The following is a 20849-nucleotide window of genomic DNA, read 5'->3' on the forward strand; positions in this document are numbered from 1 at the left end:
ATCTCCATGACAGATACAACCCAAGTGGCAAATTCCACAGATTCCTTCTTGCAGGGAAAGGTCAACTTTGGTTCTGAATACGGCTGGCTCTGAAAGCTTGTTTTCCTAAAAAGGAAAGAAGAAAAGATTGAGGAGGGGGCAAGGAAAGCAAGAATACCTTAGATTTGTGCGAATGTTTTTTAATGTTTTAATTTTTTGGTCTTATTTTTTGCCTTTTGTTTTAGCACTGCAATTGTTTCTCTTCATCATATGTCCTTCTTTGCAACAAAGAAAAAGGTTTCAGAAAAGTCATCCTGACTACATTTGCTGCATGTACTACATTCCACATCTACACACCACCTCTTTCCTAATTGTTTTCCTTAATTCTTTAAGCCCATTATTATAGTCACAGTTTATATTAATGATAACAAAACCAATAACAACAGCATTAATAATGATGCTACTTCTTATTAGAGACAAGTAAATGTGAGAGTGGCAGATAGAACATTGAATCTAGAATCAGACTTGTTGTTCAGTCATTTCAATTACGTCCAACTTGTCGTGACCATATTTGACTTTTTTGGGCCACTTTTAAAAGCTAGATTGGTTTGTCATTTCTTTTTCCAGCTCATTTTACTGATGAAGAAACTGAAGTAAACAGGGTTAAGTGACTGGGCTATAGTCACATACCTAGTGAGTGTTTGAGGCCAAATTTGAACTCAGGAAAATGAATCTTCCTGACTCCAGGGCTGGCAGTCTATCCATGGTGCAACCTAGCTTTCCAAAATCAGAAAGATCTAAGTACAAAATTAACCTCAGACACTTACTAGCTGTATGATGGCCAAATCATTTTAACCTATTTTCCTCAGTTTCCTTAACTGTAGTTCCTATTTCACAGGATTTTTATGGGGATCAAATCAGATAATATTTGTAAATGCATTGAGCTTAGTGCCTGACAAGTAATAGGTCCTATACAGATGCTTATTCTTTTCCTTTCCCAGCAACAACAATAACCAGAACAATAATAAGCATTATATAGCATGTAAGGTTTATTAATCTTTTTACAGATATTATCTCATTTTGGTTCTGTTCTTTATATCCTCTACAACATCTTCTCAATGTTTCTCTCTAGTCTTTATTCATTGCAGCATGATAGATGTGGAAACATGTAACTTATGGTGGATTACTTGCTTTATAGAGGAGGGGGATGAGGGAAATGAGAAAGAAAATGTGGATTTGCAAGTTTTGCAAGGGTGAATGTTGAAAACTGTCTTTGCATATATTTTGAAAAATGAAAAGCTATTATAAAAATTCTTAATTCATTATTTCTTACACATTATATTCATATATCATAGTGTAAACTACTACTCATCATACACTGGATGATGTTTTTGTCTTCAAATATTTGTTGCCCCTAAGAAGTCCTTTCTATATGACATCTTAACTGATTCTGACAATAATCCTGTGATGGAGGCTGAGCACCTATCATCTTAATTCTCTGATTTTAGAAGAGGAAACTGGGATTCACAGTTCAATGAATCCCAATTCAGTTCAGGATTTGCCCTGACTCATACCTGACTCTTACACATGAAAAGTCTGAGTTGAGTCCATACGCTTTCCAGGATACCACTTTGCCACCATAATATAATAGAAAATTACCTTAAGAAAAAGTAGTGTAGAAAGAAAAGGGAAGAGAAGGAAGGAAAAAATACTAAGAAAAATATTACCAATATAGATCAAATTTATATTATTTATTTTCAATTATCTTTTCACTTAATACCTTCTTATACATTTTAGTATTCAGTCATATGACAGAGCAAGTACTTGTGGAAAGAGCCCTGCATATTTGGACTCAGGAGATCTAGATCAAATCCTGGTTCTGCTAGTTATCATTTTTTACCTTGAACAAGAGACTTCATCTTTCTAGGCCTCTGTTTCTTAATTTTAAAGATTAAAGGGGTAAAAAAATGCTTACAGAAATCCAATTTGCAGAACTAAAAAATGAGAAACAAAGTAAATGTCAATTGAATAAAGCATGATGGAACAAATTTTAGTACATGAATAAATGGCTTATCATTGCACCATATGAAATGACAAAAAATCAGCAGTTCAGAAAAGGCTAGAGAGATTTGTATAAAGTGAGGAAAGCAAGCAGGATCAGAAAAATAATATATGTGTCCATAGTAATATGAACAAACAGACTTCCCAACACAATGGAGTTGAATATTATATGCTTATAATGTTGATCTTGAGGAAGAGATGAGAGAAATGTATTTCTCTCCTACCACTTGAAAGGTAAGGTGAATATGAGTGTGCAATGCTACATACACCGTCAGATAACAGATCTTATATTGTCAGTTTTATTTACTCATTTTCTTTGTTAAGAGAGAAGAGGAGGAGAGGTATATTCAGAAATAAATGCTATATAAAACAAAAGTTATCAGCAAAGATTTTTTAAAAGAGGATTAGGTTGGATCCCTAAGATTAAGATCCTTTCAAAATTTGATCTTATGTTTTGTCATTCTGCTCTGTCTGAATCTCTACACCTTTCCTTTTGTCCTTTCTCTATGATCCTCACCATTATCTTTTCTTTCCCTTTCCCATTTAATTTTAAAGTTATTGACTGGGAGTTGATATCACTAGGGTTTCTTCCTCTTAAAAGGTTGGCCTTTTAAGCGGGAAGCAAATGCACCTAACTAAACCTTATTGGCTTCTCTAAGTCCAGTTTGGCAAAGGTCACATAGAAAATCAAAGTGGTGGGAAGAGGATATCCTGTGACAAATGATAGCTCAGCTTGTGAAGACGTGACCTCTGTGGATATACACATATTACATTTTCCTTAAAAGTGAAATTACCCATAAGCCTCATTGGAGCACACTTGATCAGCTGCAAACAATAGGGACAGATAGATGGCCAGTACTATAAATCAGGCCAAAGCTGCTGGCCATGAAGGGATTATTCAGAGCTCAAAGTGCCAGGAATCTCCTCAGAATCCCAGGGAAACAGCTTGCTGGTCCAATTGTCTGTTAATTCATTTTCACTGCATACTTAAGTTTTCACAGGGCCCCAGAAGACAGAATTAGGACTGATGGATAGAAGAGGCTCTGGGGAAGCAGATTTGAGCTCAATATAGGTGAAAATTTTCCCCAAATCTGAGGTGACCTACAGCAACTTGCTTCAGGAATTCCCTTGCAATTTGGGAATTCTTGGATTTTCTGAAATCTACATACACCTAAGCCCATGATATTGGATTTTAGAATATTTTTAGAGGAATAAGAGAACAGTTGAAGGCTGGCCCTAATTTTCAGCCAAAGTACTTCTTTTAGCATTAGCTTATTGAAGCATTGAAGTTGGGGGATTACATTAAAGAATAAAAGGGAACATGTTTTCTAGTCCTCTGTGAACTCTTAGAAACTGAGTTAGAATATACAAAGAAAGGGTATTATGAATTATTGAATTAGACATCATTGTCTTCATTATCTTTATATGATATCAGTCTCCAAGGAGTTCAAAATATCTCATGTTTTTTTGTTCAGTCCTTTACAAATTCCTACAAATCAAATAAATAGGAAATCAGGGAAAAGCATGCATGTAGTCATCAAAATACCGAGAAATAATGTTAAAGAACCAGATGGGCCTAGAAATCAAGGCCTCCACAGGACCAACTGTATTTCCTCCCCATTAACTAATAAAACATTACCTGAAGAACCCCAATATTTCTTTAATTTGATCAGTGTATCACTTAGATATAGCTTGTTACCACATTAAGGAAATCAGGAGAAATAAACTGTGGGCCAAATAACTCCTATATTTCTACTTTGAGGTTTCCTTTTGATAGATTGGTATTTGGTATAGGCTCACCTATGTAATGGATAGTGTCCTAAATGTGGCTTCAGGAAGGCATAGCTTCAAATATTATCTCTGACACAAGCAAGCTGAACCTCATCTATAAAATGGGGATAATAATAGCTGTAGTAATTATCTCATAAAGTGATGATGAGATTCAATTGAAATAATATATTAAAAGCACTTTATAAATGACAAGCAGGATGATTTCAGAAAAATTAGGGAAGACTAATGCAAAATTAAGTGAGAAAAACAAGAGAATATTGCTCATAGAACAGCAATTTGGAAGAATGACTAACTATGAAAGACTTAGCTACTCTGATTGAGACAATGATCTAAGACAATTCCAAAGAATTCATGATGAAAGACTCTACCTCCAGAGACCTAGAGAGAGAACTGATAAATTTTGAATGCAGATTGGTATACTTTAAAAAAACTTTCTTATTTTTGTAGTTTTATTTTGTTTTATTTTATTTTTTAACATGGCTAATGTGGAAATATGTGTTGCATGACTTCACGTGTATAATTAAAATCAAATTTTTTTCTCAAAAAGGGAGCAGGGACTAGAAGAAGAGAGAAAATTTGGAACTCAAATTTTAAAAAAATAATTGATAGGTTTTTTTTTTTATGAAATTGTGAAATAATTAAATAAAAATAATTTAAAAAATAAAAATAAAAGCACTTTATAAACTTGAATGTGCTACATAAATATTAGTTATTACTGTTATTGTTATTATTAGTCAGGGCTGATTGTGTTAGAAGAAGAGCCCACAAAAAGTGAATGGGAGATACTTGTTTAAAGACAAAGTGATATGGCTCTAGGGGGTCTGGTGTCCATAAATGACATTCCTTATGTGTCTTTGTGTTGTTACTCTAAACTATTTCTGTCCTTGGAAAGACCTTCTGTTCTAGGATATGTTAAGTATCACAGAGTTTGAATCTCTGGGAGGAACCTCAGTGATCATCAAGTCTAAACCTTATCTGATCAATACTCCTTTCTAAAATAAGCCCCCCTCAACTCCACCCATTCCCTCCTGCCCCCAAACTCCAAGCATTCCCTCCACTCTTTTCACCCCCATCCCTGCCAAAAGAGCCATCTAACCCTTGCTTTAAGACTTTCAGTGAGAGGGAACTAATGACTTCCTGCCACAGACTATTACTATATTTAAGAATAGTTCTAATTATTAAGAAGGTGGTTTATTTATTTGTTTGTTTTTTAACCTAAATCCATTTTTTTAGTTTCTAATCCTTTTCCTGATTCTACCTTCTTAGGGTAAGTACAACATAAATCTAAACTCTCTTCCACCTAACTATCCTTTGAATACTTTAGGAAACAATCATATCGGAATTAAATAATCCTAGTTCTGTCAAGCAATCCTTATATTACATGGTCTCTACTCAGGAATGTGCTGGTTCATGCATAAAATTCAACAATCAATTCCTAGGATGGAGGGGGGGATATCTCATGATATATTTTTATGTTTAATATGCATTATTATACTTTTTTCCATCTCTTTCTTAAGTCTAGAGAAGCAACAAAACAATAAATCAAGTCCTGATTCAAGCAAATGCTTGAGGTATAAGGTAATCTCATATAAAGTATAAATTCTCATGCTGAAAATTTAACAATCTGGAAAACTGATTCAAATTGGCTCCAGTCTAGCCCTGTCATCACTCCTTTCAATTTGTTTTTGTCATTCTTAAAATAGAGCACCTAGAAGTGAACATAATATTCCATTGGTGACCGGAATAATTATCTTTATTCTTCCGGATGCTATGATTTTTATTCATTTATTTTTGATTCACTGTCACATTTTTGACTTGATTTGAAGGTCCAAAAAAGAACCTTCTTTATTCCCAGATCTTTTTTGGAATAATTGCTGTTTACATGCTTCTTCTATCTTGTATCTATTTCTAAAGCCAATTTTTTTTAGCCCATGTATAAAACTTTACACTTACCATATTATAGTTCATCTTTTTCCAACTTGTTCTATAGTTCTTGCCTGTCAAAATATGTTCAGATCCTGATTCAATTATACAATCTCTTTACTATCCCTGAGCTTCTATCTAAATATAATCTATTTTGATTATATTTGTATATAATATAATCTGTACTTAATCTGTATTTAAGTCAACTGAATTTCATTCAAGTCAATAAGTATAGTGTTGAATAGCATAGAACCAATAAAGATCATTAGAATGTTTCACTAGACATTTCTACAAGTTTATATGACTTCTTCCATGGCAACTTTGGGTCTGGTCACTCAACCAGTTCCAAATCTACCTAACTATACTGTCATCTAGTCTGTCTCTTCATCTCATTCAAGGATACATGGAACATTTACAAATATTTTGGTGTGAACTAAGTATATTACTTCCATGTCATCAAAACTTATATTGGTATCATTGCCCCTGTCTAAAAAAATAAAAGTCAAGAAAATTAGTCTGACTAGTATTTTTAATAAAACTTTGCTAATTCTTAGTGATCACTGCTTCCCTAAGTATTAATATAAGTCAATATCAGGATCTTATTTAAATTTTCTCTATCTATTTCTAGAGAGACAGAAAAGAACTGACAATGCATGTAAGTTCCAAAGGCTAAAAATTGGTCCTTAACTTCTCCAAATGTACAGCATAAGTTGGTAGTTTTCTCTTGACCATTTTGGGCACAAATCTCATTTTTCTTATAGACATATGCTGCCATTTAGAACAATTAGAATAGGTTTCTTATAACTCATGTCATCTTTTGACTCAAATGTTCAGTTATAAAGAATTGTCACAGCAATATGTCAAAATATCTCATTTAGCACCAACTGCTTCCTAGTGTTATGCATGGAATCAGTTACATTTGATGCAATGGTTCCTTACAAAGTTTCATCTTCTCAACATTGTCTCAAAAGTAAGATCCTTTCTAGGGAATGATGCTTGAATCCATAAGCATCACTCCATTCTTAGCTTGTAAAACCTCTCATTGTCCTTTGTGCTCCTGTTACTGGTCATCCAAAGGCATATGAAGCAAAAGGAACTGTTTCAATAAAATAAAAATATGGGTCTCTTAATGAGTATTTCTCAAGCATGTCCACTCTGCACTGAAAATATATGTGTGGGAAAGTGTCCCAGGATCTTAAAAGATGGTAGTAAATGTTTTGTTGTTACTTTTCTTGCTATGTTTGTTTTGTTTTGTTTTTTTACAAAATGCTTCTGCATCAATTTAAGTGTATTCCTGTTGCAAACAAACAAAAGCAAAGCATTGGTGGTAGATTGTGAGCTATGTTAGGTATGTGTGTATATGTGTATTTGCACATGTACATGCATGTGTATATGTATATGTTTGAGTAGATACTGACTCAGAGTAATCTTGAATTTATGGTAGCTTTTCACTCATGTGAGTCATGTTCTCCAAGTATTAAGCTAGCACCAAAATTTTCACATTAAATACCTTTTCATTTCTTAAGGAACTTATGAATTCCCTTCTGTATGATTTAATTTAAACATTTATTGTCAATTTATTAAATGATAAAAATACAAAACTTGAGTTTACATTCTATTGAGAGGGAGGGTTTAACCTGAACAAGACAAGAAGATAATAATTATACAAAGAAATTTCAAGAGGGGGAGCATGCTTTCAACATAGTAAAGCAGGAAAGGCTTCATGTACAAAGTGACCTCTGAATTATATTTTTAAAGCTTTAAAGAAGCTAAGGATTCTAAAATACAGAGATGAGAAAAAATGTTTGAGAAAATGTAAAATCATATGAGAAGGAAATGGAATGTTAGGTCTATTCCATTTGTGAAAAACCAATATAGTACAATGCTATACGCCATGGGGATACTTGATTGATACTTATTGGCTAACCAATAGATTCAAAATCAATAATAATTGACTTTAGGGATAATTTTAATCAAATCTTCAGTATCACAGAATCTTGGAGCTGAAAATGATCTTGCAGACCACTTGTTCAATCAATCCCTCAATTTGACAATTAATTATTTAGCATCTGCATTGTGAGATGAGATATACACAAATAAAATATAAATTAAATGTTAGAATGAGAAAAAGGCATAATAGAGGTTAAAAAGAGAAAGACATAAAAGATTGGGGAAGGGATACATCTTTCATGGAGAGCATGATAAAAGATAGTGATTAATGAACCTTGGTCAGTAAAAATTTTGAAGCAATGGAGAGAACATGAGGTGGAAGATGATCGATGTCAATGCATTTCATCAAGAAAAATAGGAATGTGATTTAAAGTGTAACTTGACTAAAATCTAGAATTCTACATATTATCCTCTGAAGAATCTGGTTGTACAACTTTATTTAGGCCTTTTCCTCTTCTCCCAACATTTTTGGTGTCAATTCCATGTTTAGTTTAAATTAGACCAGCAAATTGATGGTCAAACATATTCTTCCCAAACCTTGTTGGAGTTCTTGAATTATAAGCTTACAGGTTGAAAGTTAGGAAAGACCTTTGACATCATTTAATGCAACCCACTCTTTTTTACAGATGAAAAAACTAATGCCCAAAGATCTGGCTTGAAGTTATTCACAAAGGTTAAGAAAACTAAATATACATTGTAAAATCTCAGAAATGGACTTTGGAGACCATTCAGTCCAATTTGCACCCCAACAAAAATCCCCACAAAAGCATTATCAACAAGAGATCTGTCAGTCTTCGTTTGAAGGCCTTCAATGAAAGGGGATCCACTCTATTCTGAGAGAGAACATTCTACTATATGGCTCTACTTATGAAGGTTCCTTGACATCATTTACATGGTTGGCTGTCTAGTTTTACTTTCTTACTTTTTCTTCCAAAGTTTTTACCTTCAGTTGAAAGAAAAATATATTTTAAAAAATATTTAATACTTCAGTTCACTCCAAGGGCTGTATAATAGCTGGATCTTTACTTCCAAGACTAGATTTATTCTTGCCATATGTTTACTGAAGCAGATAGTGGTTAGCAATGTTGATGAGACCAAGAGAGGAAGGCCATACACAGCACAGTATTTGTGGCCAATAGAAGCAAGCAATAGCCAGAACTGTCAAACACCGAAGTCAGGTACTAAAAGCAATATATTAGAAAATCTTTTCCCTACATCTTCTATTTCCTCTAGCTAAATTATCACTGTATCTTACATTGTTTTCTAGCTTCCTGACAAATATGGTGTATCATAGATATTTTTAGATATTTTTCACAAAAATATTCATATTTTATTTTTAATCTCACATGTTAACAACAAACTTTATTTTTTTTTTAATAATGGAAACTATTCCAGCTCTGGATTCTTCTTTAATGGGATTAAGCATTTTCTTCATGTCAAAAATCTGCCAACTAAGACATATGAAACTTAAATATCCTTTGAATTGAATGAAACTAACACAGCTTTTTCATTTACCAAAAATAATAACCGAAACATGACTATCCCAAGACCCAATGGCAAAGCAGGAATTCAGTGTGGTTTGCATAACCCAAGCTTTACAATGGGAAAAGGGGATGTAGAAATATTCATTTGTAAGTAAAATTGTACACTAATATAATGTTATAAAATATATAATCCCATTTAATAGGATTATAAATTTAGAGTTGGAAAGAACTGAAGAGGCCATTTAGTCCAATACTCTCTTTTCACAGATAAGAAAATTAAGTGGCTTACCCCAGAGTCATAGAGATAATAATTGGAAAGATTTGAATATTAATTCAGGTCCTCTGACCCTAAACCTAGCTTTCTTACTATTATATCACAGTACCTCCCTGCCTTTTTTCCTCCCATTTATTTGCTCATGCCTGGTTTAAGTCTTCTCTTTTTAAATCCTTTTCTATTCAAACTCTACAATTCTTTAATGCCTGATTTTTGCCATGCAGTCTTTTCTGATAACAATAATGTATTTCTCCCTTTTCCAATTCTCATAGCATTAGTCAGCTTCACCAATTATTTATTTACTTTATTTTTTTACATTCATTTATTTATATTCATTTTATTTTACTATATTTTTAACCTAGCAATTAGTTAATTTCTCTTTCTTCTATATCATCCTACTTCACCCTGCCAATTAAAAATATCTGTTAAAAATATGCATAGTTAAGCAAATTCTCTTATTGACAATGACCAAAATATGTCTCATTCTCCTGCTTAAATTTATCAGCTCTCATTAGGAGATGGATAGTATGATTCATTATAAGTATTCTTGTATCAAAGTTGGTCATTGCATTGATTAAAGTTCCTTAAATCTTTCAAAGTTGTGTTTTTTTTTTTAATTTACAATGTGGTTGTAATGCAATAGTATAAATTCTCCTTTTGGTTCTTTTCACCCTACTTTGCATCAGTTCATATTTCTCAGGTTTCTCTGAAATCTCTTTCATCATTTTGAATGACACAAGCTATTACATTATAGCCATCTACCTCATATATTTAATTTAGCCCTTTCTTTATAATCATATGTATTGTTATCTAACTTTTACCATAGTATAGCTTAGTGCATACAATTCTGAACTTGGAGTCACTGGCTTGATACTTTTTATTACCCCCTAAAATGGTTCATTTTCCAAAGTTTGTCTCTTTCCTAATCTTTGTAAATCTCTTTAAAATTCATTTGAGGGGCAGCTAAGTAGTGCAGTCGATAGAGTACCACCCTGAAATCAGGAGAAACTGAGTTCAAATTTGACCTCAGACATTTAACACTTTCTAGCTGTGTGATCCTGGGCAAGTCACTTAACCCCTATTGCCTCAGAAAAAAAGATCCACTTGAAATTGAAAAAGAATGAAGGAATAAAAGAGGTATGAAAATGAAAGTTACTGAATAACCTACCCCAGAGCTGATGGGGTGGAACCCTCTAGACACAGATCAAGAACATAATTGAGTTAATAGACCAGTCACCCCCAAGGTAGGAATCAGGTATATACAGGTTTTCTAGGTGGCACAGTAGATAAAGTGCTGTGCTTGGAATCAGAAAGATTCATCTTCCTGAGGCCAAATCTGGCCTTAACCACTTACTGTGTGACCCAGAGGATTCACTCAACCCTGCTTGACTCAGTTTCCTTACCTATAAAATGATCTGGAAAAGGAAATGGAAAACTACTCCAGTACCCTTGGCAAAAAATCCCCTAATGGGATGATGAAGAGTAAGATACAATAGAAATAAAATGACTGAACAATAACAACCCTCTCTAGAACCTGGAGGGCAATGGGTTTTCTCACAGATCCGAAGGTGCCTTTGACAATTCCAATGAAGTACACTGTCTTATTCACTTGCCTGCTCCAGTGACAAAACCTAGAGACTAATTAGGCCCCCAAACTAATCACTTCCCAGTAACCTGAAGCAAGATTTAAAGGATTTGCTCAAGGGTCAGGGTTGAGATTGGAATTAAAGGTCAGGAGCCCTGGATTCTCATTACCTCAGACAGAGCTTCTTCTTTCTTTTCCTATAGAATAAAATATTTCTACTGATAACTTTGGATTAATTCTAAACCCACATCCCTTCATGCTATTTCCTCCCCTTAGCAGCTGGGCATCCCTCACTGTTTTGTTTTGTTTTTTCTTTAATCTAAGTCTGAATATAACCAGACTGTATACATTCAGATCTGCAGATCAACCCACCGAAGCATCATTTTTTTGCATCAACAAAAGCTTTCTGCTACTAATTGTAAAAGCAGGAGACCCCTGCTGAGAGCTGCTGAGCTGCTGACTGATGGCTTCGACAGGTTCCCCATGATGAATCTCTTATGATGAAAAAAACAGCACTGTGCATTTCATTTAAAACCCGTGTTGTCATTAAGTAGTAGCCTGACATAGATTTTGGAAACATGATCATCATCTTTGAGCTGACACTGGACAATAGAAGAGAATGGGATTTTTGCAAGTTGGGAGGGGAGGAATAAAAATATGTAAATCATGGAGATTTGGATACAATTGAATGACTGAACAGCAATAAATCCTTGTAGCCTATGAATCACAGTGAAATTATATCTCCTTCAAATGATAAAGAACCTTGACCTATGGAATTTTATTTTTCTGTACATGGTGAATCAAGCATATTTTCACTTAGGCAGTCAGGATTTAAACATTTTGCTATTTTTCAGATATTTCTGGTATCCAGAGATCAGATATATATCCTTTCCTTTTATCCCTCCATTATAACTGGTTATTAGAATTTTGTTCAGTTGTTCAGTCATGTCCAATTCTTCATGACCATTTGGGGCTTTCTTGGCAAAGATACTTGAGTAGTTTGCCATTTCCTTTTCCAGCTCATTAGAATTCTTTCCCTGCCCCTCCTATGAAAAAATTACATACAACAGGTAGCAGAGTTACAGCTAAATTGATTAGGAAAAAAATAGGTTATTATTTCACTTTTATGAAAAACTAATTGTACATTATGTCTTGACAGTCAAAAAACATTTATTAAACACTGTGACAAGTATTAGGACACAATAGATACATTGCAAGAAAATTTCCCACAGTTATATTAATAACAGAAAGGTAGGCCAAATTCAGATTAATATTTAAAATAACAAAATTAGGGAGTACATGCCTAATTATGCTAGTTTCAACTGACAAGAGATAAGTCAGATTGTCATCTCAATCATTATCATGTAGGCAACCAGCTGATGAATATTTCACATGTAAAATCCTAAATGTTGGGCATATATATTATTGAAAGAAAGTGTCTAGAAAATATTGGCATCCAAGAACCCATCATCCCAGGAGGTTAAAGCAAGGTATTAAAGAGCAATATACAAGGTAAAACAGGGTATGTAGATTTTGTTAGATAATTAGATTTCATAATATCATAGATTTAGAGCTACAAGGAGACTTGGAAGTATCATCATGATTATTGTTGCTATTGTTAATTATATTACATATCTTATCTCATTTGGTCACTGCATTACAGTATTCAGGTTTTTTTTACACATGTTTATAGGAAATCTGACAATTCTTAAATTATTTCTATTTTGAATTGTTTTCTAAGTTTTTACTTTACATATAAATTTTCTTACATTTTCTTCTATTTTTCAATTTTGTTCTGATGTTTCTTGCTGTTTCATAAAGTCATTGATTTAATTGTCTTACTTGGATAAAAGTTACCTATTTATTCTTCCAATTCTTTTCTCCAAAGTTTTCTAGTTCATCCTTTGCCTCATTTCCTCTAGGTAATCAATCAATCAATAAGCACTCATTAAGCATCTAGTTAAGCAATGAAGATACAATGAAAGGCAAAAGGCAGTCCCTTTTTTTCAAGAACTCACAATCTAATGGAGTATTCATGTTGTACAAGGATGCATTTGTGTTTGTTGTTTTCTGAAGAGAAAAAAAGTGATTTGGAAGAACAAAACACAGTCTTGAAAGTTCTCTATTAACAATTTGTCTTCTGTGAATATGTTAAGATCATACAAAATTTCTTAACCATCCAAAAACCAAAAAATTAACTTTGGCAATTTATTGCTTATTCATATCAAATGAGGCATAAAAAGTGAGATATATTCTTGCGAAATGTCTTGATCTCTGTAATGTAAAACATCGAGCTCAGAGAACAAATGAAAGATAAATTCTCTAATTATGGTGAGGCATTAAGACCCCAAAGATTACAAAGCCTTCTAAATTAGGTATACCATCATTCAAAACAGTTTGGTCTAACTATCCCATATGGTCCAACAATAAAGAAATTAGATTTAAAATCTGGGTATTTCTGATTTCTGACCTTAACAATGTCTATTATTTGTGTTTTCTGCCAGTAGCAAATTAGAAGGGGGCAGAAAGAATGGGCACTGCTCACATTAGTCACAATTATAAAACTAAGAATTAACAGCTAATAACCAGATGGTAAAGGATAATAAGGAGCAGCCATGTGATTCAGTGAATAGCCCCTGTAGGATTTATTGTATTACAGCACAGAATAATACTGGAATAAATATGTATTCTCATGACCTCGAGTCAGTAAGAATAGGATAAGTCTAGAACTAAAAAGGACCTTAGAAACAATCTATTCAAAGGATTGTTACTGTGTGTGTGTGTGTGTGTATGTGTGTGTGTGTGTGTGTGTGTTTAAGGACCTCTGACAAACTAGCCTATGTACTCCTACATGTCGCTGCCAACTTTCAATTAATAGATAAATTAGGTCAGCAAGCTTTTGTTAAGCACTTAACTAAGTCCCAGGCACTGGACTAAGTGTTTGGAATATATATTGAAGTAAAGAGAAAGGCAATGCCTACCCTCAAGGAGTTTACATCCTTTTGGGGAGGGGGGAGGGGAAGTTGATAAAAGAAAGCTGAAAAGCAGGAGGAAGAAGAGGAACTCTTTTGTCAGAAGAAGGATTCACAAGAACAAAGAGATCTTTCTTTTTGAGAAGACTGTTGGAACACTATAGCAAAATTTTGAGAAGACTGTTGCTAAATTTCGATTAGAAGTTAGTGAAAATTATAATTTTTTGGCCTAAATTTATAGATCCTCTAAAATCTATCCACTGACCCCTTAAGATCTATAGACTATAGGTTAAAAATCCTACCTTCTCCTTTTACAATTGAAAACCTGGGATCCAGAAAGGAAAGTGATTTGCTCAAGACAGTAGATGAGTGATAAAGCCAGGAGTCAGACTCAGGTCCTATACCTGCAAGTTCAGCACTTCTTCCTTGGCTTTGACCAAAGTTAAAGGCCTACTACTGATAGGTATGAGATACATTTTAGAAAAATTTCCATCAAAAGCAGAACACTAATTCATAGTTGGTGGAGTTATAAACTGATCCAACCTGCTGGAGAGCAAATTGGAACTATGCCCAGAGGGCTATAAAACTGTGCTTATCTTTTGATTCAACAACATCACGATTAAGTCTATATTTCAAAGAGATTGTTAAAAAGGGGAAAGGACCAATATGTACAAAAATATCTATAACAGCTTTTTATGAGGTGGTAAAGAATTAGAAATGGATACCCACTAGTTGAGGAATGGCTAAACAAATTGTGGTAGAAGAATGTAATGGAATATCACTGGGTTATAAAAAATTATGAACAGACAATTTTCAGAAAAACCTGGTATTCAGTGAAGTGAGCAGAACCAGGAAAACATTGTACACAGTAACAGCAACATTGTGCAATGATCAAACTACAAAAGACTCAGCTCTTCTCAGTAATACAATGATACAAGATAATTCTAAAAGACTTATGATGGGAAATGACATCCACATTTAGACAAAGAACTATGAAACATGAATACAGAGTGAAGCATGCTTATTTTCATTTTTAAAAATTTGTTTCTTGTTTTTCTTTTCTCTGATTTTTCTTTTACAACATGTCTAATATGGAAACATGTTTTAACATAATTGCATATGTATAACCTAAATCAGATTGCTTGTTATGTTGGGGAGAGGGGAGGGAGGGAAGGACAGAGAAAAAAATTGGAACTCAAAATCTTACAAAAATGAATGGTTAAAACTATCTTTACATATAACTGGGGAAAATGTTATTAAGTGCAAGAAAGAAGGAAAGATTTCCATCCACAATTGTTGACATTCTCTTAAAACATCAGGACCTAAAGGGGTAAAGTTTCAGTTAATTGCAACAGTAATTTATGGGGCATAACACATTGACTGTTCTGGAAATGTTGAGTGTTACACTGCTGTTTTCTTCCTGATTGGCTGAACTATGGATAGTTTAAAATGAGCCTGGTTCCCCCACACTTGCACACCAACCAAGAAGACATTTGCCAAACAAAAGGGGTCTAATATGAGAGGAAAAGAAAGAAAAACAGATGCCAGGGATGGAGTCTTTGGAGATTCCGTATCTTTGCAGTCTTACTCTTTGGAGCTCTGGGCAGTTCACAAGAACCTAGTTATCCTACACCTGGAACCTAATTGAAACTCAAGGTTGATTTCCTTCAAAAGTGCCAATTAGTGTTGACTCTATTTACTAGTGAGATATGGAGGAGATACAATTTTTTTTTTTCTTTTTCACATCTGAGGGGTTTGTATTTGAAAGGAGCACATGTAAGTCTGTTGCCTTTCTAGTTGCACATATCCTTTTTCCATAAACTGTTTTTTGTCAAAGAGAAACATGGAACATATTCTAGTTGGAAGAAGAGATACTCATCTCTTTGAAGTTCAGGACCAGAAGTCTTTTTTTGATGTTGTTTCCATCAGGTGATTTTACTGTGACATCTCCAAATATTATGTTCATGTTCATTATTACATCAAATTCATAAATATGATTCTCTTTTGGTTTCTTTTCTAAATCCTCTCAGATAAAGCCAAAAATGAGTCACTGAATATCACAGCAATGCAAAAGAATATTTAATTTAACTAATATGTAGGCAAGTCCCAAATCCTAGCACTATCTATTTCCCACAGTACCCCCTCTACCCATGAATTCATGTGGCCCTGACTCCTCAAGCTGATTCTTATTTCAGTGTTTCAAGGGAAAGATCAGAAATGACATATTAGCTTAACTAGTAGACAAATGATGTTTCTCATGGCACCCTTAGATACCTCATCTGAAGTGGTATGAATTGTCTGCAGAGAGCAGCTTTCTCAATGTTTATAAGTCTAACCCAAGCTCAAAGTAATAAGAGCACAAGAACAGGATATGGCCTCCCACTTCTATTTCTTCCTAGCTTGAATATTTCCTCTTCTAAATTCCGTCATGAGATTACTGCATAATGTGTACTGCATGGCTGATACAACTCCTGTGCCCAGGCCCCAGCCAGGCTGGGATAAGTAGACACACTAAAGTAAAGTTGGAGGCATTCATTAATGGCAAGGAAAGTATATGCTATTATGCTATCCTTTAAAAAAAACATTTTTCCCCAATTACATGTAAAAATACTTTTTTATGTTTGGTTGTTGTTCTTTTGAGTTCCAAATTCTATTCCTCCCCCCGCTTTGAGATAGCAAACCATCTGATATAGATTATACATGTGCAATCATGGAAAACATTTCCATATTAATCATATTGTGAAAGAAAATTCAGAGAGAGACAGAGACAGAGAGACAGAGAGATAAAGACAGAGAGAGACACAAACAGAGAGAAAGCTTTCATCTGTATTCAGATATCATCAGTTCTTTTTCTGGAGGACAGCATTTTTTCATCATGAGTTATTTGGAATTGTTTGGATCATTGTATTGCTGAGAAAGATAAGTCATTCACAGTTGATCATTATACAATATTGATGTTGCTGTATACAATATTTTCCTGGTTCTTCTTACTTCATTCTGTATCAGTTCATGGTAAACCTTTCCAGGTTTTTCTGAAATCATCATGCTCTTCATTTCTTGTAGTATAATAGTATTCCATCATAGTCATATATCACAACTTTTTCAGCCATTTCCTAATTGATGAGCATCCCTCAATTTCCAATTCTTAACTACTACAAAAAGGGCTGTTATAAGTATTTTTGCACAAATATCTTCTTCACCTTTTTTTAAAAAAATTTTTCTTTGGGATACAAACCAAGTAGTGATATTTATGTTGCTTAATTAAATATTAGAGTATAAAACAGATAAGCTCCTTTAAAATATTATTTACTCTATTTCTCCATACATAGCAATTATATTTTTGAGCCCCAGTGGAAATGTAGACACATAAAAAACAATATTTCTTTGCTTTCTGCAGCAGCATTCTCAATACTTAGAAAACCTCATAAGGTGAATTTTATTATATAGATGTTCTTTAGATAAAGTCAAAAAACTGAAATCTTTTTAATATCCTTAAATCAAGGGTTTCTTAACTTTTTTGAGCAAAGAACTTTTTCTGGAAATCTGGTAAAACCCGTGGACCCCTTTTCATAATAACATTTTAAAATGCATTCAACAAAATGCATTATATTATTAAGGAAATCAATTGCATTGAAATACAGTTAGCAAAAGATTTTGATAAAAAAAATAAGCTTACCATTCATAGGCTAAGAACCTCTGCTTTAGCTTCTCTCCTTAAATATATAACCACAAACAAGTCACTTACAATCTTAAATTGTTAAAACTGGAAAGGTTTTAACTATTCTAATCCCTCTATTTTACAAATGAGGAAACTGAGGCCTAGAAAGAGTCATTAACTTATTCAGTATCCCATAGGTGATAACAGAATTCAGGTTCTCTGATTCTAAATCTAGCATTCTCTTAGATATATTCACCATTGTGATTTTCTATTTCTGTACCTTACCATCTATCTATCATATCAGAGCCAATTGAAGATAAAGCTGTTCTGGTACTTGGGTAACACCCCTTCTGGGGCTACTTTTTGGGACTGAATTGGTGTTTCCCAAAATTAAAATTGAATTTCCCAAAAGATAGCAAGCACAAGAGTTCTAGAAATAATCCTGTGAGGTACATGCTAATGTCTCAAGTCTTTACTGGTTTTTCCTGAAGCAAATATCAGTTGATGACAAGCTCTGACAAGTCCATCCAAGTTAGAAAAACTTGGAAATTGGATTAAGAGTCTATTGTTTGAGAATTAGACTAGTCAAGTTTGGAGATGCTCATTACTGAAAGGTAGGTCACCAAGTGATGAACTTTTTTTGTCCACAACAATTCACAAAACCACCTCCTAAGGCATTCTGTGGTCCAGCTTGCACAAGTAGGTAGAATACCATCACCAGTTAAATCTTGGATCATCTAAAGTGTTGCTATTATCATGATTATCATCATTATTATTGTTAGACCGTCAACAAACATTTATGCTGTGTTAAGTCCCAGGGATTCAAAATAAAAAGGAGGGTGTGGGATGGTAGAAGCAATCCTGCCCTCAACAAGTTCGCTTTCTAAAAAGGAATGAAAACATGAACATAATGAGGGATATAGGTATATAGAAGATATAATAATTATTATAGCTCATATTTATACAGCACTTAACTTTGTGCCCAGCAGTTCACTAACTGCTTTACAAATGCTATTTAATTTGATTTTCACAAGAACTCTTGTAGCTAGCCTCCCTATGTGTGTATCTCTCTTTGTTTCTCTCCTTTCCATATATAGTTATACATACATGTACTAATACATATTATATGCATACTTGTATATATATATATAGATATATGTATATGTGCCTACTATATTTATCTATTCAGTCCAAATTCAAGCCCATTGTTATGCAGTTTCCTACTTCTTTCTTTATAGAGTTGACCTCAAAACCCCCAAATTATTGAGTGATGGCAAACAAAACATAGAAACAATAACTTTTGGCCATCATCAACATACCAGCCAGTCTTTTCAGTGGTAAGAAATACATGAACCACCACCAAAAAAAAAGGCAATTCATTAAAACCTGACAGTAACATTTTTATTAGAATTATTCATTTTGAGGCTAAATAAATAAAATCAACAAATAAAACCAATATCCTAAGAGAACATTCCTCATTAGATAAAGTAATATAATAGAATAAATAGATAGTACCAAATACTGGATTTGGAATAAGAGGACCTGAATTCAAATTCTAGCTCTGTTACTAATTGTAGTATTACCTTAATCTCTCTGGGCTTCTCTTCCTTTTTTCTATAAAATAAGGGGATTGCACCACAAGACCTCTAAGTTCTCTTGAATTTCTGTATCTATGATTTTAAAAGCCTTTAGCACCAAAATATACAAATTACCCAATTCAAAGAAAATTCTCTAAATATAATAAAGTTCATCTATTACAAAATTAATTGCATTTGAAAAATCCAGTCAAAGAAATATTATCTGGCAGAGGGCACATATTAAATGCTCTGCAATGGGTGTGTTATGTCTCCCTCCTTTAACTGGCTCAAGATAAAGGTCAAATAGTGCTCATATAGTATTTAAAATATCACTATGAATAAGCCAATTAGTAAAAAAGATTTTTCAACCTATAGCAGAGCAAATAAACTTTGAGAGGGAAAAGAAGCTCTCCCAATGCATAGTTCAACTATGACCATAACTTAATTCTTCTTATTTTATTTTAGCTAATTAATTTGGAGTAGAAAAAAAGATTGTCCTTAATAACATAATATTTCTAAATTGGTATAACAAAACATCATAATGAAAATATGTCTTTGAAATTTCTCAAAACTTCCCATCATCCAGTGCGAGGATAGTCTGTACCCACCTTATTTTTTTAAATCACTTTCAGCATCCTTTTCAGCACTTTGTTCTTATTTTAATCCCCTCTTCATGTCTTCCCTGGCACCTGGGACTCTTGCAGATTGCTGGGAGCAGCATTCATTTCCTGCAGTATTTCTGAGTTCTAAACAGAAAGTGGATAGAAGTAGATGAGTTCTTCAGGGAATTGTAGATGGACCAAGAAGCTGTTCTTGGCCAATTTCAACATAACTGGCTCCCAATGTCACCCAACATCATTACCATCTTGACATTTGGATTCACTCATAAATGCACTGAGAACCTTCTTTCTCTAATAGACAGATGTCCCCATTACAATTAAAACCCTTGTCGGTCTCTGAAGAAAAGACTGTGATTGAAGAGCAGATGGAGAATGAATGCCCCTTTCCTGCCCTTTTTGAGTCCTGGTAAGCAAAAGTGGAAGAGGTTTTCTGATTCTACCTCAGCCTGGGGGCAATTGGGCTATATTAGTATGAGCATAAACATTTGAAGAAAGATAGAAAAAGAACTAAAATAACAGAAGGCATTACAAGGGATGGTCCTAGGTAATTGAAAAAACTTGCAATATAATTTAGATAGGAGTAATGGGAAACTTTTTTTTAATGAGAAATTATATGAATCCTTCATTATATTTGAAAATATTATTTTTATTCTTTAAAAAGAGTTTTCATGTATTTATTTATTTCATGAGATACTCTACCAGAACTCTGTGAAATTGGGTAGATTTTATTATTATTCTTTAAATTCCACACTATAATGAAGCTCAAATCCAAATGAAAAAAAAAAAAAAAAACATACCAAAGATTCAAGTTAGGAATTTCTAGATTTAAATTCTGCTTCTAGTTGTTGTTGCGTGTTGTTGTTTTTCTAACAATGTGATCTTATGCCAGTTACTTCCTTTTTTCCTCTTTTCTCATTTCTTAAAATGGGGGGGGGGAGGTAATAATAATTGCAGTTTCAGCTCACAAGGTCATTG

The sequence above is a fragment of the Sarcophilus harrisii genome, chromosome 4 (assembly GCF_902635505.1).
Source record: "Sarcophilus harrisii chromosome 4, mSarHar1.11, whole genome shotgun sequence".
Lineage (NCBI taxonomy): Eukaryota > Metazoa > Chordata > Mammalia > Dasyuromorphia > Dasyuridae > Sarcophilus > Sarcophilus harrisii.